Source organism: Lemur catta, chromosome 3 (genome assembly GCF_020740605.2).
Source record: "Lemur catta isolate mLemCat1 chromosome 3, mLemCat1.pri, whole genome shotgun sequence".
NCBI lineage: Eukaryota > Metazoa > Chordata > Mammalia > Primates > Lemuridae > Lemur > Lemur catta.
The window spans coordinates 107,262,880-107,290,632 of record NC_059130.1 but is presented as its reverse complement, the minus strand read 5'-3'; the positions used below and the strand labels follow the sequence as shown (position 1 = coordinate 107,290,632).

Sequence of the window (27,753 nt, the reverse complement as noted above, 5' to 3'; positions counted from 1 at the left end):
ATAATGAGGCAATTATCATGTCCTGTCACATTTTTTAAAACTGAATTCTGCCAAGAGGTATCCTTTTAGGGTGTCCATTCGTCTTGGTTTACATCAATCATCCCAGAGTGATTAATAGTATTCCTTCTTACTTTTAAAAGTGAACTCATTTATACAATACATTATATGATCGCCCTATCCTTGAAGAATCAGAAGGCAGAGCTGCTAACATAGTCCAGTGTTTAGCATCCAATCATAGTCCCACAGTCAGATTTGGTACAAACACACCTCATTTATCTAGCACCATGAATAGGGCAGCACAATAGCACTAGAATTAAGAACATGGATTCTGGAACCAAATGGCCTAGGTTCAAACCTCAGCCTTGCTATATGTACTCTTTAGCTTTATAACCTCAGAAAAATTCTTTTATTTTACTTTTTATTTTTAAATAATTTCATATAATCTGAGCTATTTGATTAGGAAAAGAAAAAAAGGGGGGGCAAGAAAAAACCAAAAAAAGAAAAAAATGAAGTAATTTCTAACTTGGAGAAAAGTTGCAAGAACAGTACAAAGAGCTCCAACGTGCCTTTCACTTAGGTTCACCAATTACTAACATTTTGCCACATTTACTTTGTATCTCTCTCTACACACCCTTACATACACTATTTTATTACTAATTATTAAACCATTTGATCACAGGTTGCAGACATCATGTCCCTTTCTCAAAATACTTCAGTGGGTTATTTCTTAAAACAAACTGTAGTACAATTATCACATTAGGAAACATAATGTTGATACAATATTATTATCAAAGATAAAGTCCATATCTAAATTCTACTAGTTGGGCTGGGTGTTGTCGCTCACGCTTGGGAGGCCGAGGCGGGAGGATTGCTTGAGACTAACCTGAACAAGAGTGAGACCCTGTCTCTACCAAAAATAGAAAAAATTAGCTGGGTGTGGTGGTGTGCGCCTGTAGTCCCAGCTGCTCAGGAGGCTGAGGCAGGAGGATCGCTTGAGCCCAGGAGTTTGAGGATGCTGTGAGCTAGGCTGATGCCACAGCATTCTAGTCTGGGTGACAGAGTTAGACACTGCCTTAAAAAAAAAAAAAAAAAAAAATTCTACCAGTTGTAGGCTGGGTGTGGTGGCTCACACCTGTAATCCCAGCACTTTGAGAGACTGAGGTCGGAGAATTGCTTGAGGCCAGGAGCTCCAGACAAGCCTGGGCAACATTAGCGAGACATCTCCCCCTATATGTACAAAAAATAAAAAAATTAGCCAGGCATGGTGGCACATGCCTGTATTCCCAGCTACTCAGGAGGTTGAGGTGACAGGATCGCCTAAGGCCAAGAATTCAAGGTTACAGTAAGCTATGAGACCACTACACTCCAGCCTGGGTGATGGAGCATGACCTTGTCTCAAAAAAATTAAAAATTCTACCAGTTGTCCCACTAACGCTCTTTAAAGCAATTCTTTTTTTCCCAGGTTCCTAATCCAGAATCCTGGGCAGGTTTCTTAACCTCTCTGTACATCATTTTCCCCATTTGCAAAATGGAGATTAATAATAGCACCTGCCTCATATGTTTACCAGGAGAAATGAAGGAGTAAATAAAATAAAGAATTTAGAATAGTTGCTGGCTTCAGTGCACATATGAGATGCTTTTTAGAGAATGACAGACTCCACATAAGATAGAACTGTCAGAGAATGGAAATAACTCTTTACATACTATGTTTTTTGAAACCATTTTTAATCAAAATCTAAGATATATTGTATATACCAATTATTTCTTAAACAGAATATATTAAATATAATTTAACCTTTTCTTGGAAACTCAGGGTCTTCAAATCAGCAGTGGTACTGCTATAGAACTGTGACATTGTTATGTGTCTAAGGTGTGAGGTCTATGTGCCCCTGTAGTAAAATGGCTACAAAGTTCTAGACAGACAACTTGAATCTCTGCCTGCTGTCATGTTTCTGGGCATAAGCATGTATTGTTGTGTCTAATCTATATTATTCTAATAATACTCATAGTCATACAAAGCTTCCAGTTAAAAAAGTACTTTCATGTCATCTCTCATTAATTCAATAAATATCTGTTATATTAATATCATTTGATTAGCTGATATGAATCTTATAGGTAGTCTGTGAGGTAAAAAGAACATGTATTACTACTATCAATTTTTTTTCCATCCTGTCGGGAGTCATACGGCCAGGGCTTGGTCCCCTGCCCTCCCCAGGCCACTACTCCCAATTTGAACTACCTCATTTATAGCTGAATAAATTAAGGCTCAAAGAAGTCAAGTGACTTACTTTGGGACACAGCATCAACAGGCAACAGTTAGCCCTCACATACCTGGGTTATCTGTGCCTCCATATATATTAATACAATTAACCAAGTGAGGCCCTGGGGTGATGCTACACTTTCGGGGTAAAGTGAAAGGAGGTTTCTGAAAGCTCTTTCCACTCAGAAGCACTTTCAGCTTAGTTTTTAGATACAAGGAACTGCATTCTGATTGGTGGACTCTGCCAGATGTCTGACTTTCAGATGCTCTTCCTCTGCACTTTCTCAAATATCTAAAATTCTCTGAACTTTATGGCAATACTTTATTAATATAGAGACTCCCATTTGAAACATGAGATAAATTCAGATCTGAGCTAAAGTTTACCTCTGCCCTCTAATAAAGACTAAGAAAACAGTGTAAATTAAGATTGCAGGGAGAAATGTTTAATGAGCTGTTTTTAGGCATTTTGAGTCTAATTTACATACAATTAAAGTTAAATTGCACATCATTCTCAGCTATTCATTAAACCAGGTACATGGACCTCTACCTAACAAAATAACCTGGTAACACTATTAGCCTTGTTTCAATTACTATGAGAACTCAAAGTAACTGCTGTACCTAAAGAAAAACAACACACAACACTGTAGGTTTTCCCCCAATTAGCCCAAATTAATAAAGTTTGATAGTACCTCCAATGATGACCCACAAAACCTATCCTCCCCTGATGGCCTAGAGTAGAAGCTAAAATGTAGTCAAACCACCTGTCCTAGAAACTAGGTAGAGGAAGCAAGACAAAATGGCAATGGCATAGAGCTAAGAGCCAGAAGGCTAGGGTTCTAGGGCAGATTATGGCCCGAAATCTTTGTGACCTTAGTTAAATCACTCAACTTTTCTAGCCTTCAGTTGCCTCATTTACAAAATGAGGGAGCCAACAATGTGGTCTCTAAATACAAAAGGATCCAGAGCTCTTTGGGGAAAGGGCAGAAAATGTGTAAGACAAGTCTGGAACATCTTATCACACTAGAAAATGAGGAACACAATCCTAGCACTCTGGGAGGCTGAGACGGGAGGATTGCTTGAGCTCAGGAGTTCGAGACTAGCCTGAGCAAGAGCAAGACCCCATCTTTACTAAAAATAGAAAAAAAAAGGATTAGCTGGGCAACTAAAAATAGGAAAAATTAGCCAGGCCTGGTGGTGTGCATCTGTAGTCCCAGCCACTCAGGAGGCTGAGGCAGGAGGATAGCCTAAGCCCAGGAATTTGAGGTTGCCGTGAGCTAGGCTGATGCCACAGCACTCTAGCCTTGGGCAACAGAGCGAGACTATGTCTCAAAAAAAAAAAAAAAAAGAAAGAAAGAAAAAGAAAATGAGGAACATTATCAAGGACCACTGCAGCAGTTATGTCAAAAGGAATCAGGAGGCTGGGTGTGGTGGCTCATGCCTATAATCGCAGAACTTTGGGAGGCTGAGGCAGGATTGCTTGAGGCCCGGAGTTTGAGATAAGGCTTACACTTGGTTTTTTCCTTAATCTTTTTATGTTTTTAAGTATATTTTTTTATTTCAGAACATTATGAGTTTTTTCCATATCTTTTTAATGTGCCAACTAAAATATTTAAATTTTGATGCCTGAATATTTTAATTACACAACACTGCTCTAGATCTAACAGCCATTTTACAGAGAATATTTGAGATAGAGGAACATGAATGAATCATAGAAATTCAATTATCAAAGTCTAGAATGGGAAAACTATACAACAAGAGTTTCATCAACAACAGCAGCAGCAGCAACTACAACAAAAATACAAGAGAAACAAAGAGGTGAGAGAACCTATAGATTAAAAAAGAGACTTAGAAGTCTTATAAACCAGGCTGGGTGCAGTGGCTCACACCTGTAATCCTAGCACTCTGGGAGGCTGAGGTGGGAGGACTGCTTGAGCTCAGGAGTTCAAGACAAGCCTGAGCAAGAGTGAGACCCTGTCTCTACAAAAAAAAAAAGAAAGAAAAAAAAAATTAGCAGGGCATGGTGGCATGCACCTGTAGTCCCAGCTACTCTGCGAGGCTAAAGAAGGAGGATCACTTGAGCCCAGGAGTTTGAGGTTGCAGTGAGCTATGATTCCAGTACTACACTCTAGCTGGGGTGGAGCAACAGAGTGAGACTCTTGTCTCAAAAAAAAAAAGAAAAGAAAAGAAAAGAAAAAAAAAGAAGCCATACAAACCAAATCAATGTACGGACCTTATTTGAAACCTAAAGATTTATTTGATTCAAATAAACCAAATGTTTAGAGAGAAGGAATGGCAGGGATAAAGAGAGAGTAGAAGAAATAAAAATCAATTGTAGACATTTGAACATTAACTGGATATTTGATGATATACTACGGTTGTATTTGTAAAACAAAAATACCTTTTATCTTTCAGAGCTACTGAAATTATTTACAATTTAAACGATATAATGTGTGGGATTTGTTTCAAAAGAATCTAGTGGGTGAGGGAATGGGTAGTGGTATAGATGAAACAAGAATGACCATGAGCTGATAACTGTTAAAGCTGAGTAATGGGCATATAGGGGTTCATTATATCATCCTCTCTACATTTGTATGTATTTGAAATTTTCTACAATTTTTAAAGATGAGACAAGCAAACAAATGTACCCATAAGGACTCTTCTAGCTCTTAAATCTACAAAAATACATAATAAATAAACCATGGAGTTGGCCAATACTCAAGAGGTCATTCAATCTAGTTTACCACCTCCAGGACACACAACAACATTATCACACTCGAAAAATATTTACTGAGTAATTTACTAAGTGGGAATGCCCTGGCATTGTAGAAAATGCATAGAAATAAAAGAAATGGTTTATGTTTAAGGAGTTTAGTTATATAAGAAAGATGAGAAAAGTACATAAACACAAAACAAGGTAAAAAGTGATGAAGCTATGGTTTAAGTATCATAAGTAAGGAACTTCTGGTCAAATAAATCATAGAAGGCATCATAGAGTAATGCCGTATAACTAGGCATTAAAAATGGGTAGGATTGAGATAGGTGGTTACAAGGAGTATTACAACTGAGATATATAGACAATGTAAGCAGAAGCACAGAGGCAAAATATGACATTTTTGGGAAATAAAGATGAGTACATTATTTACAAGTAGTGGGAAGCAAGGTCAGAAAATTAAGATCACAGAATCTTAAATATCTGGCTGAGTTTGTACTTTAGTCAAAAGCAACTTGAGTTTTAGATTATAGAATATGTATGAAGAAGATATACATCTCACCTAAGTAGAGGAGAACAGAATGGAGGTGGGGGCCAGCCATGGTGGCTCATATCTGTAATCCCAGCACTCTGGGAGGCCAAGGCAGGAGGCTCGTTTGAGGTCAGGAGTTCGAGACCAGCTTGAGCAAGAGCGAGACCCCATGTCTACTAAAAATAGAAAAAATTAGCCAGGCATGGTGCCGCATGCCTATAGTCCCAGCCACTCAGGAGGCTGAGGCAGGAGGATCGCTTGAGCCCAGGAGTTTGAGGTTGCTATGAGCTATGATGCCGCCACTCCACCCTAGCAAGGGTGACAGAGTGAGACTGTCTACATAAAAAAAAAGAATACAGTTCGTGAGGGAGACTGGAAGAAGGGATAGATAATCAAGGCAAATGGTAACAAAGGACCTGAACTGGAACAGTGGGAGAAAAAGACAGCGAGGATCTGAGAGTGCCTAGGTACAATAAGAGGTAAGACTTCAGGGAAGTCAACACTAAGGTTTTACATCTGGATGAACTGGGAGATTGGTGGGGCCAATGTTTATCGTGTTGGCAGACCTACACCAGCCCTGAATAGTGCTGAATAAATGAATTACTGAGTGAATAAATAAATAGAAATATGTGAATCATGACAAAGAGCAGCAAGTCTGGGACCCGGGGGGGTAGAAGAGTGGGGTGGGCAGGAGATAAGCTTAGCCTTCTCGTTTTAAACTAAGAGGAAGCCAAGGTCCTAAAGGACAAAATGCTGCCCAAGAGTGCTAAGTGTCTTTCTTGAAAATGCACTTCTCTGAAGCAAAGATTCCATCATTACACTTGATCTTAGCCAAAAGGCTGAGAAGCGATAAAGGTTCCATCATTAAAACCTATATAAAAGGTAGAAAATCCACCCTTAAAACTTGTAAAGGAGAAGATAAGCTGTAACAATCTGACGACAGGTTCCCCAAAGCACGCAGCCCATGAAAAGCTGCAGGTACAGACAGGATATCAATGGAGTAGTACAATGGGAATTCTGGCACTGGAACTCAAATATCTCAAATATAGATGTGGGAGTTACTGTATAGAGTTTGTAATTAAAGACACAAGAGTAAATGACCTCTTAATACAAAAGCATAAAAATGAGAAGCAAGGTCGGAGGACAACTTAGAGACTGACAAAGAAGGATCAGAAAGGCAGAAGAACCAGAACAAATGCTGTGTCATAAAAGCTAAGAGAAGAGTTTCCAGAAGGAAGCCATGTTTAGTCCTTGTCTTCTTCCTTGACCCACATATCTAATCAATCAACAAGTCTTACCAGCTCTACCTCCAAAATATATATTAAATACATCCACTTCTCTCCATCACTTTTGCCACCAATCTAGTTCTATCATTACCTAGATCTCTGCAATAGCCTTCTGTTACCCATCTAAATCAAGTCCTGCCCCCAAATAATCCAGTCTCTTTGCAGCAATTGAATTAATCTTTCAAAAATGGAAATGGAAAGAAAAGGAAATCAGATCATATCCCACCCACTCCCCACTCACTGCCCATCCCATTTAAAAATCTTTAAGTAACTGGATATTTAAAGATATTAGGGTATGACAATTATGTTCCAATGAGGAATATTTGTCTTTCAGAGATATACACTGGAATATTTACAGATGAAATGAAGTCTGGGATCTTTTTCCAAATAATAAGGGCAAATATTTCTGAACTCATTCTATGAGGCCAGTATTATGCTGATATCAAAACCAGGCAAAGACATCATAAGAAAACCATGGGCCAATATCCCTTACGAATAGAGATGCAAAAAATCTCAACAAAATACTAGCAAAATGAATTCAGCAACATACAAAAAAGATTATACACCATGACCATTTATCCTAGGAATGCAAAGTTGGTTCAACATACGAAAATCAATCAATATAATATACACATTTATGAGACAGGGACAAAAACCAATCATCTCAACAGATACGGAAAAAAACATATGACAAAATCCAACACTCTTTCATAATAAAAACACTCAAATAACTAGGAATAGAAGGGAACTTTCTCAACCTGACAAACAGCATCTACAAGAAAAACCCGAGCTAACATCACACTTAACGGTGAAAGACTTTCCCCCTAAGATCAGGAACAAGAATAGATGTCCTCTCTCACCAATTCTATTCAACTTTGTACTAGATGTACTAGCCATGGCAATTAGGCAAAGGAAAAAAAGGCATTTAGATCGGAAAGGAAGAAGTAAAACTATCTCTGTTTGCAGATGAAATGATCTTGTACATAGAAAATGCCAAGGAATCCACAAAAGAAACTATTAGAGCCAAGGTGGCAAGATATAAGATTAATATTCAAAAACCAATTATATTTCTATATACTAGCAACAAATAATCCAAAAATGAAATTAAGAAAATAAAACCATTAAAAAGAATAAAATACTTAGGAATAAATTTAACAAAAGGAGTGTAAGACTTGTACACTGAAAACTATAAAACACAGAAAAAATTAAAGAAGATCTTGGCCGGGCGCGGTGGCTCACACCTGTAATCCTAGCCCTCTGGGAGGCCGAGGCGGGTGGATCGCTCGAGGTCAGGAGTTCGAGACCAGCCTGAGTGAGACCCCGTCTCTACTAAAAATCAAAATAAACTATCTGGACAACTAAAAATATATATACAAAAAATTAGCCGGGCATGGTGGCACATGCCTGTAGTCCCAGCTACTCGGGAGGCTGAGGCAGTAGGATCGCTTAAGCCCAGGAGTTTGAGGTTGCTGTGAGCTAGGCTGATGCCACGGCACTCACTCTAGCCCGGGGACCAAAGTGACACTCTGTCTCAAAAAAAAAAAAAAAAAAGAAAAAATTAAAGAAGATCTAAATAAAAGACAAGTCATCCCATATTGATGTATTGGAAATTGTAATATTGTTAAAATGGCAATACTCTCCAAATTGATTTACAGATTCAATGAAATCTCTGTCAAAATCCTAGCTGGATTTTTTGCAGAAATTGACAAGCTGAGTGTAAAATTGATTTGGAAGTGCAAGGAACTCAGATTACTGAAAAAGAATAAGGCTGCAGAATTCATACATTTTGACTTCAAAACTTAACTGTGGTGTTACAGTAATGAAGACCATGTGGTACTACCATAAGGATAGATGTTTAGTCTACGGGCATACCGCCCTGAATGCGCCCGATCTCAGAAGCTAAGCAGGGTCGGGCCTGGTTAGTACTTGGATGGGAGGATAGATATTTAGATCAATGGAATAGAATTGAGAGTCCCAAAATAAATCCATACATTTATGGTAGAAGAATATTCTACGGGAAAAGAACTGTCTTTCAACAAATGGTGCTGGGACAACTGGATACCCACATGCAAAAGGATAAAGTTGGACCCCTACGTTATACCATATACAAAAGTTAATTCACAATGGATCAAAGGACTAAATACAAGATCTAAAAGTATAAAACTTTTGGAGGAAAACATAGGTGTAATCTTCATGGTCTTAGATTTGACAGACAATAGTTTCTTAGATATGACACCTAAAGCACAAGCAAAGAAAACATTGATAAACTGGACTTCAAACTTAAAAAATTTTATGCTTTACAGGGCATGATCATGAAAGTGAAAAGACAACCCACAGAATGGGAGAAAATCTTTGCAAATCACATATCTGATAAGGAAACTGCATCCAGAATATATAAAGAACTATAGGTCAGACGTGGTATTAATAGTTCATGCCTATAATCCCAGCACCTTGGGAGGCTGAGATAGGAGAAACTTTGAGGCCAGGAGTTCAAGACCAGCCTGGGCAACAAAGGAAGACCCCCCTTTTCTACAAAAACTTTAAAAATTAGCCAGGTGTGCTAGCACATGACTGTAGTCCCAGCTACTTGGGAGGTTGAGGGAGGGGTATTGCTTGAGCCCAGGAGTTTGAGGTTCTAGTGAGCTACGATGACACCATTGCATTCTAGCTGGGGCGATAGAGCGAGACTGTCTCAAAAAAAAAAAAAGAAAAAAAATTATATAGACAGTTCTCCAAAAAAGATATCCAAATAGCCAATAAATACATGAAAAGATGTTCAATATCATAGTCATTAGGGAAATGCAAATCAAAATTACAATGAGATGCCACTTCACATCCACTAGGATGGCTATAATCAAAAAGACAGGGCCGGGCGAGGTGGCTCACGCCTGTAATCCTAACACTCTGGGAGGCCAAGGCGGGAGGATCACTTGAGGCCAGGAGTTCGAGACCAGCCTGAGCAAGAGCGAGACCCCGTCTCTACTAAAAATAGAAAGAAATATCTGGACAGCTAAAAATATATATAGAAAAAAATTAGCCAGGCATGGTGGCACATGCCTGTAGCCCCAGCTACTTGGGAGGCTGAGGCAGAAGGATTGCTTAAGCCCAGGAGTTTGAGGTTGCTGTGAGCTAGGCTGATGCCACAGCACTCTAGCCCGGGCAACAGAGCGAGACTCTGTCTGGAAAAAAAAAAAAAAAAAAGATAATAAGAAGTACTGGCAAAGATGTGGGGAAATCTTACACACTGCTGGTAAGAACATAAAGTGGTGTAGTCACTTTGGAAGACAGTCTGTCATTTCTTCAAATGTAGAGTTATCAGATGATCCAGCAATTCCACTCACAGGCATATATACCAAGAGAAATGAAAACTTGTCCACACAAAAAATATGTACATGAATATTTATAGCACCTTTGCCCATAATAGCCAAAAAGCAAAAACAACCCGAATGTCTACCAAGTGATGAATGGATAAACAAAGGTAGTATTTCATACAATGGAATATTATTTTGTCATAAAAAGGAATGAAGTCCTAATCTATGCCATATGGATAAACCTTTGAAAACATTATGCTAAGTGAAAGAAATCAGTCACAAAAGACCACATAAGATGCCATTTAAATGAAATCTCAAGAATAGGCAAATCCATAAAGAGAGAAAGTAGATTAGCAACTGCCTAGGTTTGGGGGGAGGGAGGAATGGGGAATGACTATTAATAGGTATAAGGTTTCTTTTTGGGGTGATGAAAAATGTTCTGGAATTAAATATTGGTGATGGTTGCACAACCTTGTGAATATACTAAACCGTACACTTTAAATGGGTGAATTGTTTGGTATATAAATTATATCTCAATTTTTAAAATTAAAAAAGTCCATACAATGACATACACAAATGTTCACAGAAGCCTTATTTGTAGTCGCCAAAAATTGAAAACACCTCAAATGTGCATCAACAGGTGAATGGCTAAACAAATTAGTACACCCATATAATGAATTATTATTTGGCAATAAAAAAGATTGAACTATTGATATGGATGAATTTCAAAATAATTATCCAGAATGAAAGAAACTAGATACCCCCCTCAAATGAGCACATATTGTATGATTCCATTTATATAAAATTCTAGAAGATATGACCTACTTTATAGTGAAAGAAAGCAGATCAGTGGTTGCCTGTGGACTGAGGGGCAGGTGGGCAGAGGAGAAGGTGGGAGTGATTACAAAGGGGTCAGGAGGAAATGATTAGAGGTAAATAGATATATTCATTGTCTTGACTATGGTAGTGGTTTCATTGGTATATACATATGTCACAACTTATTAAATTTTGCATTTTAAATATGTGTAGTTTATTGTATGGCAATAATACCTTAATAAAGCTGTTGTAAAAATAAAATAAAAGCACCGCTGGCTGGGCGCAGTGGCTCACACTTGTAATCCTAACAATCTAGGAGGCTGAGGTAGAAGGATCGCTTGGGGCCAGGAATTCCTGACCAACCTGGACAACAGAGTAAGACCCTATCTCCATAAAAAATTTAAAAATTAGGCCAGGCGTGGCAGCTCATGCCTGTAATCCTAGCACTCTGGGAGGCCACGGCAGGAGGATTGCTCGAGGTCAGGAGTTTAAGACCAGCCTGAGCAAGAGTGAGACCCCTGTCTTTACTAAAAATAGAAAGAAATTAGCTGGACAACTAAATATATATAGAAAAAATTAGCCAGGCATAGTGGTGCATACCTGTAGTTCCAGCTACCCAGAAGGCTGAGGCAGAAGGATTGCTTAAGCCCAGGAGTTTGAGGTTGCTGTGAGCTAGGCTGATGCCACGGCACTCTAGCCTGGCAACAGAGCGAGACTGTCTCAAAAAATAAAATAAAATAAAAATTAGCTGGGTGTGGTGGCATGCACCTGTAGTCCCAGCTACTTGGGAGGCTGAGGCAAGAGGATCAGTTATGATTGTGCCACTGTACTCCAGCCTGGGTGACAGAGACCCTGTCTCTAAAATAGTAAGTTAATTAGTAAAAAGCACCATTAATTCTAGTATTTAAACTGCTAGAGTTCTATAGGTCAGAAAATAATTTTAAATAAATGTTACATTGTTAATTATTTAAAAAAAATAATAGGGGCGGGGAGAGAAGAATTAGAAAAAAATAACACAGTAAGTCCTCACTTAACATTGTCAATAGTTCTTAGAAATAGCAACTTTAAGCAAATGGACATACAACAAAACCAATTTACCAGTGGCTAATTGATGTAAACAAAAAAAATTAAGTTCCTTCTATATTTCTGATCACAAAAACATCACCAAACTTCTAAATAAAGACCAAAACGCTTCTAATATTAAATATCAAAATAAATGTGAGCTATACAAACATTTAAGAAAAATTAATAAAAATAAGATGATTATTTACCCAATTATGCCAGTTCAGGGTTGCAGAGGCGGGAGCCTCTTCCAGCAGCTCAGGGCACCAGGAAGAAACCCACACTCTGGAGAGGACACCATCCCATTGCAGGGCACACTCACATGCACACTCACACTGGAACCAATCAGACATGCCAATTCACCAAACATACACAGCTTCAGATGTGGGAGGACACTACAGTGCCTGGAAAAAACCCACACAGACATGGGGAGAACATGCCAACTCCACACGGGCAGTGGTCCTGGCCAGGAATAGATTTTTTTTTTTCCTCATCAAAGTTATAATGAAACCACACTGAACAGAACAAGTTTATTCGAGGACCTGCTGTACTTGGCCACGAGTTGATAATTGTTGAAGTTAGGAGACAGATACATAGGGGTTCATAATATCATTCTCTTTACTTTTATATATGCTTGAAACTTTGCACTAAAAAGCTTTTATATCAGACAGAAGGGGAATGGGGGCAAATTACAAAACAAAAAAACAACGAAAAAAAGCCTTTATAAAACTCTTCAAGCCGGGCATGGTGGCTCATGCCTATAATCCTAGCACTTTGGGAGGTCGAAGTGGGAAGATCACTTGAGGCCAGGAGGTCAAGCCCAGCCTGGGCAACATGGCAAGACACTGTCTCTACCAAAAAAACAAAAGAAAAGAAAAATTAACTGGGTGTGGTGACGTGTGCCTGTAGTCCCAACTACTCTGGGAGGCAGAGGCAGGAGAATCACTTGAGTACAGGAGTTTAAGGTTGCAGTGAGCTATCATGACACCACTGCACTCTAATCCCGGCAACAGAGTGAGACTCTATCTAAAAAACAAAACAAAAATCCTCTTCAAGCATCTCAATTTAAAAACAAAACACTTTTTCAAGCTTCCCATTTTTTTATACTTAAAAATAAAACTCCTTATCAGTCCTATCTGGCTCCTACCTACTTTTTCAATCATATATCATGCTACCATTGTTCACTAGTCTATAGTCATAGTGGGCTTCCATCATTCTTAGAATATACTAAGGATTTTCCTGATTCAGGGCCTTTGCCCTTACAGTTCCTTCCACCTGGAACTCTCTTCTGGCATCTCTTCCTTTGGCTGGTTCATTTTCATCCTTGAGTTCCAGTCTGTCACCTTCCAAGCCTGCCCTGTCCTTCCTCATCAAAGTTCCTCCATTACTCTCTATTATAGCATCCTATTTTATTCTCTTCCTAACACATCACAATCTTTTAACATTTTATTTATGTGTTTATTGTCTATCAGGCATTCCCAAACTGCATAAGAGCAGGGAGCTTGTTTCTCATTATCAGTGAGATGCATCCCAGCTGGGCATGGTGGCTCACACCTGTAATCCTAGCACCCTGGGAGGCCAGAGGCGAGAAGATCGCTTGAGCTCAGGAGTTTGAGACCAGCCTGAGGAAGAGTGAGACCCCATCTCTACTAAAAATAGAAAAATTAGCTGGGTATGGCAGTGTGCACCTGTAGTCCCCAGCTACTTGGGAGGCTAAAGCAGGAGGATCCCTGAGCCCAAGAGTTTGAGGTTACAGTGAGCTATGATGATGCCACTGCATTCTACTCAGGGCAACAGAATGAGACTCTGTTTCAAAAAACAAACAAACAAAAAAAAAAAAGATGTATCCTAGTACCTGGCACACTGTACGCACTCAATAAAGCTGTTGAATGTTAAACTAATAACTCTATACTAGGCATTACCCTATTGCTGAGTGTTTAATATAACAAAGGCTTACAGAGAACCCACTATTATTTGCAAGGCTTCAGATAACACACATATACACCTGAAGTGAGAGGATACATAGTATGGGAATTAAATGGACAGAATTAAAAAAAAAAAAAAAAAAACTCTTCCAGAGGCTACTGAAAACAGCAAATAAACAGACTATGCATCCCCCAGAGAATTCATTTAGAAACAAAAATAAGAGAGTTGTGATATAGGCCCTGCTCTAAAGATGTATAAACAAAGGGTCCTCTAGGAATCAAGGATAAAAACCTATCACAATTAATACAATTAACATTTTGTGAAATTATCTAGAAAAAAAACTAGTGAAATCTTCCCAGTTTGCAGATGACTCTATAGCAATACATAGAAGGCCAATGGGTGCAAGGCCGTTATGTGTCCAGAAATGTGAAAAACTGCTTCCATGGAGACAAAAATAAGGTGATAGTAATGGAAAAACAGTTCAAACTATAATTACCAGATGAGGAGCTCTAAAGCTACCTGTTACAACACAGGAAAGGGGTTTCGAAGTCCCTGGACTGCATCCTGAATACAGCTTCAAAAAGGCAACAAAATGCTGGCTGTTATTATGAAAGCTTTGGAAACACAGAACACATTATCCTATCCTTGTACAAACCAAACTGTATCTGTACCTAGAATAGAATGTGCACTTGTGGTCATTATAGCACAAAAAAAGGTAAAATAGAGAAGACCTAGAGAGGTACCCAAAAAGACCTAAGGACAGAGGGGCTTCCGTGTGAATACAGATTTTTTACAGTGTGAATACAGATTTTTTACAAATATGAATATATGTAGATATATAAAGGACACTTTAATGTGAAACAAAGATGGTATGAAATGGTAAATACAGAGGCTTCTGTATCAAATCTTAGAAGTTATAAAGCAGTTAAAAGTCTAAAGAAACAGCTGGACACAGTGGTGCGTGCAGGCCTACAGTCCCAGTTTCCCAGTTACTTGGGAGGCTGAGGTAGGAGGATCACTTGAGCCCAGGAGTTCAAGCCAACCTGGGCAACATAGAAAGATCCCATCTCTAAAAAAAGAAAAGGAAAAAAGAAAAACAATGATGTATATTTAAAAATACACTTCACACCAGTAATCTCAGCACTCTGGGAGGTGGAAGGATAGCTTGAGGCCAAGAGTATAGCTTTAGCCCAGGAGTTCCAGACCAGCCTGAGCAATATAGCAAGACCCCATCTCTACAAAAACTATAAAAGTTAGCTGGGCATGGTGGCATGTGCCTGTAGTCCCAGCTATTTGGGAGGCTGAGGCAGGAGGATCACTTAAGCCCAGGAGTTTGAGGTTGTAGTAAGCTATGATCACACCGTGGCACTCCAGCTTGGGCGACAGAACGAGATCCTGTCTCTAAATAAATAAACAAATTTTAAGCCAGGTTTTAAAATCATGAGGGGGAGGGGAGAAAATAAATAAATAAAATAAAATCAGAGAGACGGGGGTTTTACATGCTAGTCCCAGTAGGCCTAGCTGTGTGACCATGGGCAAGCTACTTAATTTCTTTGAGCCTCTCTTATCTGGAAATAACAACTAATCTGAAGGACTGCTGTGAGGATGAACACTGCCTGGCACATAGTATATATTCAACACACAGTAGCTACTGCCTTTATTAGAGCCAACAAAAAGTAATGGTTTACTAGCCAATCCAGTAGATGAAGTATTAATAATGCAGTATAAAACTCATCACTAAAATGGAGAGTATAAAATATAAGAAAAAATAATCCAAAAAATAATATAAATAAATTCATAGGTAACATTCCCATAAGAAACTCCTAAGAAGCTGGGCAAGGTGGCTCACACCTATAATCCCAGCACTTTGGGAGACTGAGACAAGAGGACCACTTGAGGCCAGGAATTCAAGACCATCCTGGGCAACAGAATGAGAACCTATATTTATAAAAAAATAAAAAAGTTAGTCAGGGCCGGGTGCGGTGGCTCACACCTGTAATCCTAGCACTCTGGGAGGCCGAGGCGGGTGGATCGCTCGAGGTCAGGAGTTCGAGACAAGCCTGAGCAAGAGCGCGACCCCGTCTCTACTAAAAATAGAAAGAAATTATCTGGCCAACTAAAAATATATATAGAAAAAATAAGCCGGGCATGGGGGCACATGCCTGTAGTCCCAGCTACTTGGGAGGGTGAGGCAGTAGGATCGCTCAAGCCCAGGAGTTTGAGGTTGCTGTGAGCTAGGCTGACGCCACGGCACTCACTCTAGCCGGGCAACAGAGCAAGACTCTGTCTCAAAAAAAAAAAAAAAAAAAAATTAGTCAGGCATGTTTGCACACACCTGTAGTCCTAGCTACCTGGGAGGCTGAGGCAGAAGGCTCTCTTGAGGCTAGGAATTCGAGGTTATAGTGAGGTATGATTGCGCCACTGCACTCTAGCCTGGGAGACAGAGCAAGACCCTATCTCTAAAAAAAAAAAAAAAAAAAAGAAGAAGAAGAAGAAGAAAAGAAAAAGAAACTCCTAAGAGAAATGAATTTGGGGAAACATAGCCCTAAATTCTGAAGTTCATGTTTTCATGCCTTCCTGACAACCCGACAAGCAGCTCCTTGGAAGTATATAAGCACAATTTTGCCTTTTCACCAAGATGGCATCAAAGGCAAAGTACGAAGCTCCTGCCTCTCCCAAAGCCAAAGCCAAAGCAAAGACTTTGAAGGCCAAGAAGGCAGGGTTCAAAGGCATCCATAGCCACAAAGAAAAAAAAAAAAATCCACATATCACCCACCTTCCGGTAGCCCAAGTCACTGTGTCTCTGGAGAGAACCCAAATATTCTCGGAAGAGCACCCCCAGGAGAAACAAGCTTGACCACTATGCCATCATCTGACCACTGAGTGGGCCATGAAGAAGACAGAAAACAACACACTTGTGTTCACTATGGATCTCAAGGCCAACAAGCACCAGATCAAACAGGCTATGAAGAAGCTCTATGACACTGAAGCGGCCAAGGTCAACACCCTGATGAGGCTTGATGAAGAAAAGAAGTCATATGTTCGACTGGCTCCTGACTATGATCCTTTCCACATTGCCAACAAAATTAGGATCATCCAAACTAAGTTCAGCTGCCTAATTCTAAATACACATTTTTTTAAATAAAAAATAAATAAATAAATACATTTTCTTCACCATTAAAAAAAGCAGAATTTTGTATTACATAGATGTTTCTAACCATATATGCTGTATCTTAGTTTATGATAATAATTGTTAATATCTATTGAGCACTAGACTAAGGTGATATCATTTAGTCCTTCCAATATTCCTCTGAGATATGCTCTATATTTTACAGTAAAATGAGATAGGTCTCCATTTTACAGATGAGAAAACTGAGGCTAAGAGAGGTTATGTCATTTGCCCAAGGCTACAGAGCTAACGTAAGTGGAGAAGCCTACATTTGAACCCAGATGGACTGACTCTAGAATTTATACTCGTAACAATGGAGTAATACTGCCTCCTATTCTTCCAGAAATGCTGGGTGATAGGTATGCAAGAATAAGGTGGGCGATAAAGGAGTGTATAGTAAGTGTTCCAAAATTTTGCCTAATGAAGCCAACCCTGCCAAGTTTACCCACAGCTAGACAGTCAGATTTAGGGTAGCCCCAAACGTGAGAACTGAAATAACAAAAACTGATTGAGGGTGTGACAAACCTATATAACAAGGGAAGCCCAAAAACCCTTAAACTATGATCTCAGCTGTGGTCAACAAAATGCAGAAAAAGAGGAAAATGTGTCAAAATGCTAACTGGTGAGATGACGGGCGATACTCATTTTCTGCTTCATATTATCCAAATTGGGCCATTTTTATTTATTTATTTACTTTTACAAAGAGCACTATTTTCATAATTGGAAAAAGGCAGAAACAAAAATAAATGAGGAAACTTTCACTCTTTTTTTTTTTTGTTTCAGACAGAGTCTCACTCTGTTGCCCGGGCTAGAGTGCCATGGCATCAGCCTAGCTCACAGCAACCTCAAACTCCTGGGCTCAAGCGATCCTTCTGCCTCAGCCTCCCGAGTAGCTGGGACTACAGGCATGCACCACCATACCGCGCTGATTTTTCTATTTTTTTGTAGAGACAGGGTCTTGTCCTGTTGCTCAGGCTGGTGAAGGAGTTTTAAAAGTACAGAAGGGGGAAGTTGGTCCTATACTTTTCATAATTCCACAGATGCCATTGGTATTGGGAATACTATTCTTTAAAGACTACCAATATTCTAAAAAGGGACATTTATTTACAGTTCCGAATTGTGAGTCAAAGGGAGTATCAATGAGATCAATGGGCATGATCCAAGACATTCTTCTACATAGTTAAATAAAATTTCTAAAGACTTGATAAGAGAGAAAGCTTTTTAGACTAAGTACTTGCTAGAACAATGGCATAACGGGGAGGAGGGGAGAGTTTCAATTCTAGATACTTGATAGTAAATGAACTGCTCTCCTTACTTTACTATGTCAATTACAAAGTTTAAATTTCAGGCCGGGCGTGGTGGCTCATGCCTGTAATCCTGGCACTCTGGGAGGCCAGAGGCAGGAGGACTGCTTGAGCTCAGGAGTTCCAGACCACCAGCCTGAGCAAGACCGAGACCCCATCTCTACTAAATATAGAAAAATTAGCCAGGTGTGGTGGTACAAGTCTGTAGTCCCAGCTACTCAGGAGGCTGAGGCAGAGGATCACTTGAGCCCAGGAGTTTGAGGTTGCTGTGAACTAGGCTGATGCCACAGCACTCACCCGGGCAACAGACTGAGACTCTATCTCAAAAAAATAAAAAATAAAAAAATAAATTTCACAGGAGCCACATCATACATATACATATACATATATATACATATACATATATATATATACCTGTGTAAGTATGCATGTGCGCATACACACATCCATATTTGCTCAAATTGCAACTGAGTTGAACTGCTATTTCTCAAAAGGGCTTCTATATTCTAAAATTTAAAAAAAAATTTTTTTTTCAACTGGAATTTATCTTACAACTAAGAGAGTATCTCAGACTTCTCCATATTTTACCAGAAAAGAAAAACACAGTTTGAAAAGAAATATCACAGGCAAAGTTTAACAGCTTCTCCCATCAATCTCAAATTATTTATTTTTATTAGTCTGTGGAGATCATGATGAAAAGCAAATTTTTCTGAGACACTTCTGTATCTGAACATTATTTCCTCAGCAAGCATTCAACAATTCTTGTCTCTATTCTTCTCTTTTCTAATTCAATTCTGTTTGGTTTCTAAGTTAAGAAGTGTGTTTCATTTGCATAAATGGTAACTATTCTGAGATACTATTCATAACTATACATTTGAATTCTCTAAAGTACCATTCATAACTTCAAACGGAACAGGAAAAAAACACTCATTCAACTTCACCTTAGTGGTGACTAAGACATGAATGATTATAACATTATATTCTAGAGAGTTGGCCAAAAGAGAGTGAAGTCCCCAAATGTTACTACCACCTTGTCCTTAATTTATGAATGCCCAAAAGAACCAAGGACCACTGCCTTGATCAGTCTACCTATAACAAAAAATACTGAGCTTGGAAAAGCATGACTAAGCTGGACACTGTGGCACATGTGTATAGTCCCAGCAACTTGGGAGGCTAAGGTGGGAGAATCACTTGAGCCCAGGTTCAAGTCCAGCCTGGGCAACATAGCAAGACCCCATCTGTGAGAAAAAGAAAAAAGAAAAGAAAAGCATGTCCATGCTAAACATGTTTTTTTAGAGGTATAAAGTAACTTTGCAGGAATATCAAAAGATATATCTTAGCTATGAAGCTCAAAAATTAGCAAAGAAGAATCCTGACAAGCCTAACAAGTTCTTTATGAAAGCAATGCTGGTTATTATTTAGGTGTTAAACTCTTCAGCTATGTAAAACTTTTCAGGTTTTTTTTTTGGGGGGGGGGCTTTTTTATTTTTTAATTATTATGGGTATATAATGGTTGTATATCTTTATAGGGTACATGTGATATTCTGATACAGGCATATAAATTAATCAAATCAGAGTAACTGGGGTATCCATCATCTCAGGGATCTATCATTTCCTTGCATTAGGAACATTCTGATTCCACTCTTTTAGTTATTTTAAATTATACCCTAACTTATTGTTGACCATAGTCACTTTGTTGTGCTATAGCTATGAGCTTTTCTAAGAAACAGTCTTTCATGCAAGGTAGTAATATTCTAGTAGTTCTTTACTCCATCTAATCTTAATCAGTGGTAGAAATTGAATTTACATAGATCTGCATAAATAATTCAGCTATCTGTACTGCTCTAATATATTTAAACTGAATAAAATAAAATTTGAACAGAATAAAAATAATGGGGCTATTTTAAAGTTGTCACCTCCTGATTTCCCTCATTTTCCTTTCTTAACCAAAATCAGAGACAGGAACTCTATAACCAGAAAGAAAGAATAAAAGGAAAGAATGCACCTGAGAACATATACACTCACTTTGCTCTATTACTCTACCATCCCTACTCCTGTGGATACAGTTCTCAAAAGGGGATACTTTTGCCCCCCAGGGTACATGTGACAATGCCTGGAGACATTTTTGATTGTCACACAGTGGGGGGGGGGGTTTTCTACTGGCATCTAGTGGGTAGACCAGGGATGCTGCTTAAACATTCCTGATCTGACCATAAAATTTAAGAGGAGCACACAAGAATGAAGCAGGAAGAATACAGAGGCCATAATTTAAGGATTATTCACATCTATTAAGCCTATATTGTGGTATTGTGCACTGGTCATTCAAAAACGAATCATATAAGCCAGGTGCAGTGGCCCACCTGTGGTCCCCGCTCCTCAGGAGGCTGTGGCAGGAGGATTGCTTGAGCCCAGGAGTTCAAGGCTGCAGTGAGCTATGACCACATCTGTGAATAGCCACTGTACTCCCGCCTGGGCAACATAGTGAGACCCCATCCCTTTAAAAAAAAAAAAAAAAGAACAATATAGTCCTGACCTTAAGGAGCTCACAATCAGATAGGAGAAAGAGTTTTGTAATTTGTCCAATATCAGATTTGACAATCTGACAAATGCTTTAACAAAGGGGTAAAAAAAAAAAAAAGGGAGTCACTCAACTTTTCCCAGAGAAAGCTTCATGAAACGGATGATCTGTCATGAAGAATGAGTAGGAAGCATCTTGGATCTTATGTCACAGCCCGTACTTCTCTTCCCAAACAAGAAGCCATTCATAGCTTTAAGACATGATAAATATATATAAAAAGGAAAAATGAAAAAAAATAAAAATAAATAAAAACAAGAAGCCATTCATTTCAACAGTCAAGAAAAAGCTATGAAGTGTCAATTATGTTTCATGTGTTGTATTATGTCTTGGAGACCCAAATTACAACTTTTCATTTCTTCCTTTGGTATTACTGGTGCCCATTGATCCACCTCCCCCACCCAAATCCTCAAGAATTCTGCATTTCCACCTCTTCCCAATTTAGCAATTGCTGCCCTAATCAATCATAGTAAGGCCACTAACCAAGGGGTAAACAAAAATTTCAATTGTCTGTTAACACAGACTGCGTCTAACCCTGCCTAGGTCATAAAATAAGGGTGGTAATTCTGGCAGAGTAGTCAACAATGAACTGACAGATCTGCTGTCAGATATGTGTTGGTATCTCGAAAAGCTATTTTAGTTTATGAAAAAATCTGGGTCCTCTTCCACGCTACCCAACTCAGGCCAGTTGTAAGTGCTCAAAATACTTATTGATCATTTACAATGTATTTTACCAATGGTTCTCAATCCTGGCTGTATACTGACATCAGAGCTCCTGGGCCAGATATACATATTTTGGGGGAAAATTCTGATAAGTTTGAGAAGCCCAGGCCTTTAGGCATTACAGAATACAAAGGAAATGTAAGACACAGTACCTGTCTTCAAGAATTTACCCACAGTCACAACAAAATAACTTGGAATAGGACGTTAGTCTACTAATTTGTAATCCTTTTGCAATATATTTTACTTACTTTTTTTTTTAAGAGATGGGGTCTTGTGCTGTTGTGCAGGCCAGAGTGCAGTCGTGTGTCACCATAGCTCACACTGCAGCCTCAAACCCCTGGGCTCAATCGATCCTCCCACCGTAGCCTCTTGAGTAGCTGGGACTATAGGCACGTGCCACTAACGCCTGGCTTCCTTTTGTAGTATTATCAGTGCTTATGAAACACAAGAAATTGGGCAGTCTGGATAAGAATTGTTCCTAATTCCTAGTCCAATCACCGACTCCACCTGCAACTCCTGATACACTGTTTCACACCCCTTGTATCTCTCAGACAGTGAAGGTACACCATCTTCAGGAACTACGGAGCCACCTAAATAGGAAAATAAATTGAAGCCCTCAAACCAGGTGGCTACACGGTTTCCTGAAGGACAGAATTCTTCAAATCCATGCTGTCATGGGGCTTCTTCTAAAGAGAAAAAATAATTCTTCATCCTCCAACAACACCAATCTACCTCAATTCTATAGTAGAGGTATCTGAGAAAAGCTAAGTTAACCTAAGTTTTAAAAAATATACTCATAGAGGACTTTGGCCATTTAAAGAAACCACCCAAATTCATATGGTTGGTAAACACAAGTTTCTCATATAGCATACACATAAAATAGAAATACTCTAAATTAAATATATTTTAGTGAACTCCTTACACCAAGATGTGCAAATTGTGGAAGCTTCATAAATTAAAAATAAATAAAAATTTGACCCAAATTCAATCCAACAGTTACTACCTCATACCAAAGACCACCCTGAAGGGAAAAATCAGCTTTAAAAGCCTACAAACAAGAATCTACAGATTCTCACCTGATTAGTCTTTCTCTGAATTATATAGAAAAAGGTACGATTCTCTTAAATGCTATACAAAAAATAATGAGGAAAGATCCTACAAATTGCTATTTAAAAAAGAAGTGGACAGTGTCATTCTAACATATAAAACGAAGTCTAGTGAAGGTATAAAAAGATAAATTTTGGTACTTAAGGGAAAATGCACATCAGACCTTTTAATTAGAGTAAGATTTTAACAGGACAGAAACAAACAAACAAAAAGCATCTTCTATGTAATACTGTTTTTAGGACTCATGACTTTGAAATTAATTTGGTTATACAATATTTTTCCTTGTAATTATTCTTGTCATCATCATATAATTTTACTCAGAGGTCCACAATCCCTTCACTTCAATTCCAAAATCCAAAAGGCTGTGAAAAACAAGTTTTTTGTTATTCATTTGGTAGCAAAACCAGACAAGAAATGGCATGAGGCTATTGATAGTACAGTATTTATTTATCCCAGTTAGTGTGAACATTCAGTTTACTACAGAAATAGTAATACATTTGATTAAAAGGTGCTGCCCCAGACCTCTCTGGTGTGTTACATAATATGTAGTACATACACCACATTTCTTTTCTAAAATCCAAACAGCCAAAAATGTCTAAACTCAGAAACACACCTGCCCCAAGAACTTTTTGTGGCCCCCAAAGATTTTGAATACGGTACTGGGATACTAATGAAGACTAAATCTTACGCAGAAAATATAACTAATACTGAGAATAAATGTTGATCTTCCCATGTAGTAAATTCAATGTCTTAACAACTATCACATATACATAATCCTGGAAAATAAAGCATTAAAAATACTTTTAACAAATGTCAAAAACCAAAAACACTGTTAAGCGTTTTTCAAGTGATGGTGACATTTGCATCCTCCAATATCTAAATCAATCCTTAGGTTGAAATTCACTGATTTAAACCACAGTTAAACTATAGCCAAAGACTGAATGGTAATTATGTTGGGAAGAAGAATCATTCACTGATAAGCAATTTACTAAAATGTTCTGACTTTATAAAAACATTTATCTCAGAGGGTTTAAGATTTAAAATTATTTCATTCTAGAAGAAAATGTTGAACAAATTACAATTGACTTTTTCTGTGAAAGCAGAGCCTTGGACATGGATAGAGACAGGAACAGCCCTTAAAGATATTTGAACAGGAAGAAGAGTTTCACAGTTCTCTCCTTCCTTCCTCCTTTAAGTGCTGCTTTTCTGGTTTTAGAATTTCAAACAAAGAAATACATATTGGCTCCACTGCTAAGAAACGCCCTCTTTCTCAGCAACTTCCTCTTCCAATTTTCTTCCTTACCATAGCCATATGAGAACAATACTCAAGGCCGGTCCCACTATTTTGATTAACCAAAAGCTCTGAGGTTTGGAAAAATTAAGGGCTGCAATTTTTAGTACCTAACTACTGCCTACCCCAAATCCACAATCTTCACTCATCTGGAAATAGATAACAGGGAGCACAAAGAAAGGGATATTAAGCTTCATCAGAGGTGGGCTATTGAACCTTTCATCCCAAGGAATCCAAAGAAATTTGAACTAACAAATGGGAAATTTCTCCCATCCCAAGAAAACGTGGCCTTCTTAGGGAGGAGAAAAAGCTGGCACCACTCTGAACCAAGTCAATACACCAATAGCTGGTGAAATTTCTCCTGTAGGCCAATGGACCAGGATTCAAACGGCACTCTCTGAGGTTCTGACAAGACTTCAAAGTGACATTTACCAACTTAGAAACAGCCCTTTCCAAATCACAGACTGAACAAAGGGGATGAACTTATAATTAACCATCCAGAGATCAAGACTGTCTCCTTGCCAGAAGTCAAATCGGGCTGGGCTCCTTCCCCCATTTGTGACAAAGCAAACTTCCCTACTTTTAAGTGGGCAGTGACTTTCCCCCTTGCCCGGTGATTCTCAAAGGAAACAACTTAGTGTTGATAACCTCTGCACTTTACTGTGTGACCTTGGGCAAGTTAATTAACTCCTCTGAAACTTAGTTTCCTTATGTGTAAATTCTCAAGGGTGGCTGTAAAAATTAAATAAGAACATATACCTAAGCAAGGTTTGGCACATAGTAGCAGGAGTGCCATAAATGTTCTCCCTCTTCCTCCTAAACCTTTTGACTTCTGGGCCTAAATTCCAATCCCAGCCCCAAGAGGCACCAAGGAGTCCTTCCTCTTCTGACTCCATGGACAACTGTATAAAAACTTCCCCGTCTCAGAGGCTCCAGGATTCCTGGGGTGTTATATGCAGACCCTACCTCACCCCATCATGGTCTGGGTAGCGCCTATGGCCTTCGTGGCAGAGCCCCTTTGGCCAACTCTCCTTGTTCTGCAGGCCATCTTGTACATATACACACTCAGTGGCCTCTCTGAGGCTCCGCAACTTAGCAGGCCAAGAGCCTCAACCAGCACCTCAATTGCTTCACCGTCCAGAGATGGAAACTGAGGCTCAGGCTGGGGAAGAACTTGCCCAAGATCTGAAGACAATAGCTGAGACCCAACTCATGTACAACTACCAACAAAGGCTTCGTTTTACCAATAGGGACACTAAGGCCCAGAGAGGGAAGTGACTTGCCCAAGATCACACAGCGAGTTGGTGGCAGTGCCAGGTCAAGTTGGGACACTTTCACTGCCTCACAGACTTGCGGCCCCCTCCAAGTCTCCGACTGGGGCTCCAGGTCACCCCCTCGAGGGGGTGGAGTGGACTAAGACGCCACCCCGCGCTGACCGCTCGCCTGGCCTCTGCCGGTCTACAACAGGAGGCGCGGCACCCACTCCCCCCGGACCCTGCGCGGCTCCGGAGGGTCGGCCCGGCTGGGGCCCCCCCACCGCGCCTCACGGCGGGGGTCTGTCCCAACCGACTTGTTGCTCACCTGGCCTCCCGCAGTCGCCCTCAGCGACAGGAAGGGTCGGCCGCCCGCCCAGTCTCTGCACGGGGTCTGCTCCCGCGGACCGCCTCGCGGGCTGCCACACGGCCGGACCCCCCTCAGCGCGCTACGCCCCCAGCCGCGCTCGCACGGCCTGTGTCCGCCATTACGCGATTCCCCGCCCTGGGACGCAGCCACACCCCGCCAACGGCCCTGATTGGTTCCCTGCCCCACCCTCCTGGGGCTTCCGGGCATTCCATTGGCCTGAGTGCAATGCCAGTTAAATAACTACGCAAAAGGCGTACTCAAGGGTACTGTCCCAGGAGCTCCACCCGGCCAACTTCCGCAATCGGAGTAAACAGCGGGGGGCAAACCAAGTGAAGTGGGGGCGGAGATTAAAGTCAATCAACTCTTAAATTCACAGTAGGAAAATCCCACCTAAGAAAGTGTAAAAACTTGTATAAAGTATGTTGAAAGACGAATTCTTTTTGTTAGAGTTCAAAGAACCAGTATTTTTGGTGGAAGGAAGGAGACAAGTCCACAAACTTTCTGTAGACACCCCTCAAGTTGCAGATAGTGTTGTCCCTTCACTCGGGTCTCAGCCCAGGCGGAAAGTAGGGTGGGGAGAGTGAGTCATCCGCACCAGCCCGCCCTAAAGGATCCATCCGGGGCGAGGCTCGTGTCCTGGCACGGGGAACTAGTTCTGAAAGGCCATGGTTAAGTGAGCTGGACCCTGGTTTAACTGCCACCTCGCTCAGCGACCTCAGACAACTCCCTGAACCTATCTGGGTCTTAGTTTAAACTTCTGCAAAATAGGAGCAGTCATATCTACCTCACGTCCTGGGGCGGTTTGTTGAGGATTCATGCACGAATGGGCATAAGGCCTCTCTTCTTGATTATAAAAGGCTGCAGCTGGTAAACAGTGTGACAAATTCACAAGTTGGCAAAGAAACCTCATTTGGTTCTCTAGAGCAACCCTGTCAGGCAGGTATTATCCTCATTTTGCAGAAGAGAAAACGGAGTCTCCGTGATGTTACATGACTTACCCAGGGTCACCCAGAGAATTTGAAACAACCCTGGGACTCAAGTCTGTATCTTTTGGCTTCCATTCCTGTATTTCTCCCTGCCAGGCCTGGTGTCACCCGAGAAAGACTTCCATCCCTCATCGTCTTAGCATTCCAGGGAAAGTCTTAAGGGTGCCAGGCCAGTCCCCCATCTCTCTAGTCAGCATAGACTTGGGCATAGGCCGTCCCCCAGCTATTGTTAATCACCAAGGTTCCCGAGGGAAAGTGATCCTAGGGGTGCGGCCAAGCTGTTTTGGGGGTTCTAGGAATCAGGACGTGAGTAAGGGATGATAGGCAGGTCAGGAACGTAGGCAGAATCCCAAAGGAGGACATGGAAGCTCCAAGAACAGCAGTGATGCCACTGTGGGCCCTTAGCAGGGCAGCTCCATGCCAGGACTTAAATCCAGGTTTCTCTGCTCTCAGAACAGGGCTCTTTTCAGCACAGGATTGTTTTTCCCAGAAGGGCTGTCTTGGCTGTAATTCCTAGTCCTTTTCCCTCCCTGGAAAGGAAGGAGGCCAAGAAGAGAGAAGGAGGGAAGCAGCCTAAGACTTTAGAAGGGCAGAGACCGCCAACAGGGTGGTGCCAACCGGGCCCCTGTGCCATCCCAGTTGGTGTCCTTCAGGCTCAAATCTGGACATGTGGTGTGACAACCAATGACTATTTAAATCCTGGCTGTGGCTTTTGGGTGCTGGGAGGAAGCTGTGCAGAAGGCAGTAGCTTTGGGGTCAGACCAACCTGAGATTCAATCCAAGCTCCACCACTGTCTAACTCTCTGAGCCTCCCCTACCTCTTCTCTAAAATGGTGACAACGGGGCAGTTGTGAGGATTCAGTGAGTTCATCGTGGCAACAATGAGTCATGTGTGCAAAGTGCCTGGTAGCTATTTATTCATTCATGGATTCATCCATTCAATAAAAAATTATTAAGTATCGACCATGTGGAGGGCAGCCTGCCAATGGCACAGCTACAAAGGTAAGCAAAACAGATTCAGACCCTCATGGAGCTTACAGTCTGGTGAAGAAGAAAGTCATTAACCAAATGA

General features: G+C 40.3%; 1 protein-coding gene and 1 pseudogene across 2 annotated transcripts in view; both read right to left on the bottom strand.

Annotated features, from left to right (window-relative positions):
- The window catches only part of WASF2 (WASP family member 2), a 68,803-nt gene extending 42,948 nt beyond the window's left edge, over positions 1 to 25,855 (bottom strand). The window contains exons 1-2 of one of the 2 annotated variants that reach the window (XM_045545822.1): positions 25,654 to 25,821; positions 21,029 to 21,144 (exon numbers count right to left, since the gene is read on the bottom strand). The gene's annotated coding sequence lies outside the window, so the exon portion shown is untranslated. Of the gene's footprint in view, positions 1 to 21,028; positions 21,145 to 25,653 lie in introns of both variants that reach the window. The other variant, XM_045545821.1, reaches the window with a different exon arrangement.
- Positions 6,197 to 6,353, bottom strand: LOC123636084 (annotated as a pseudogene).
- Positions 25,856 to 27,753: the final 1,898 nt, after the last annotated feature.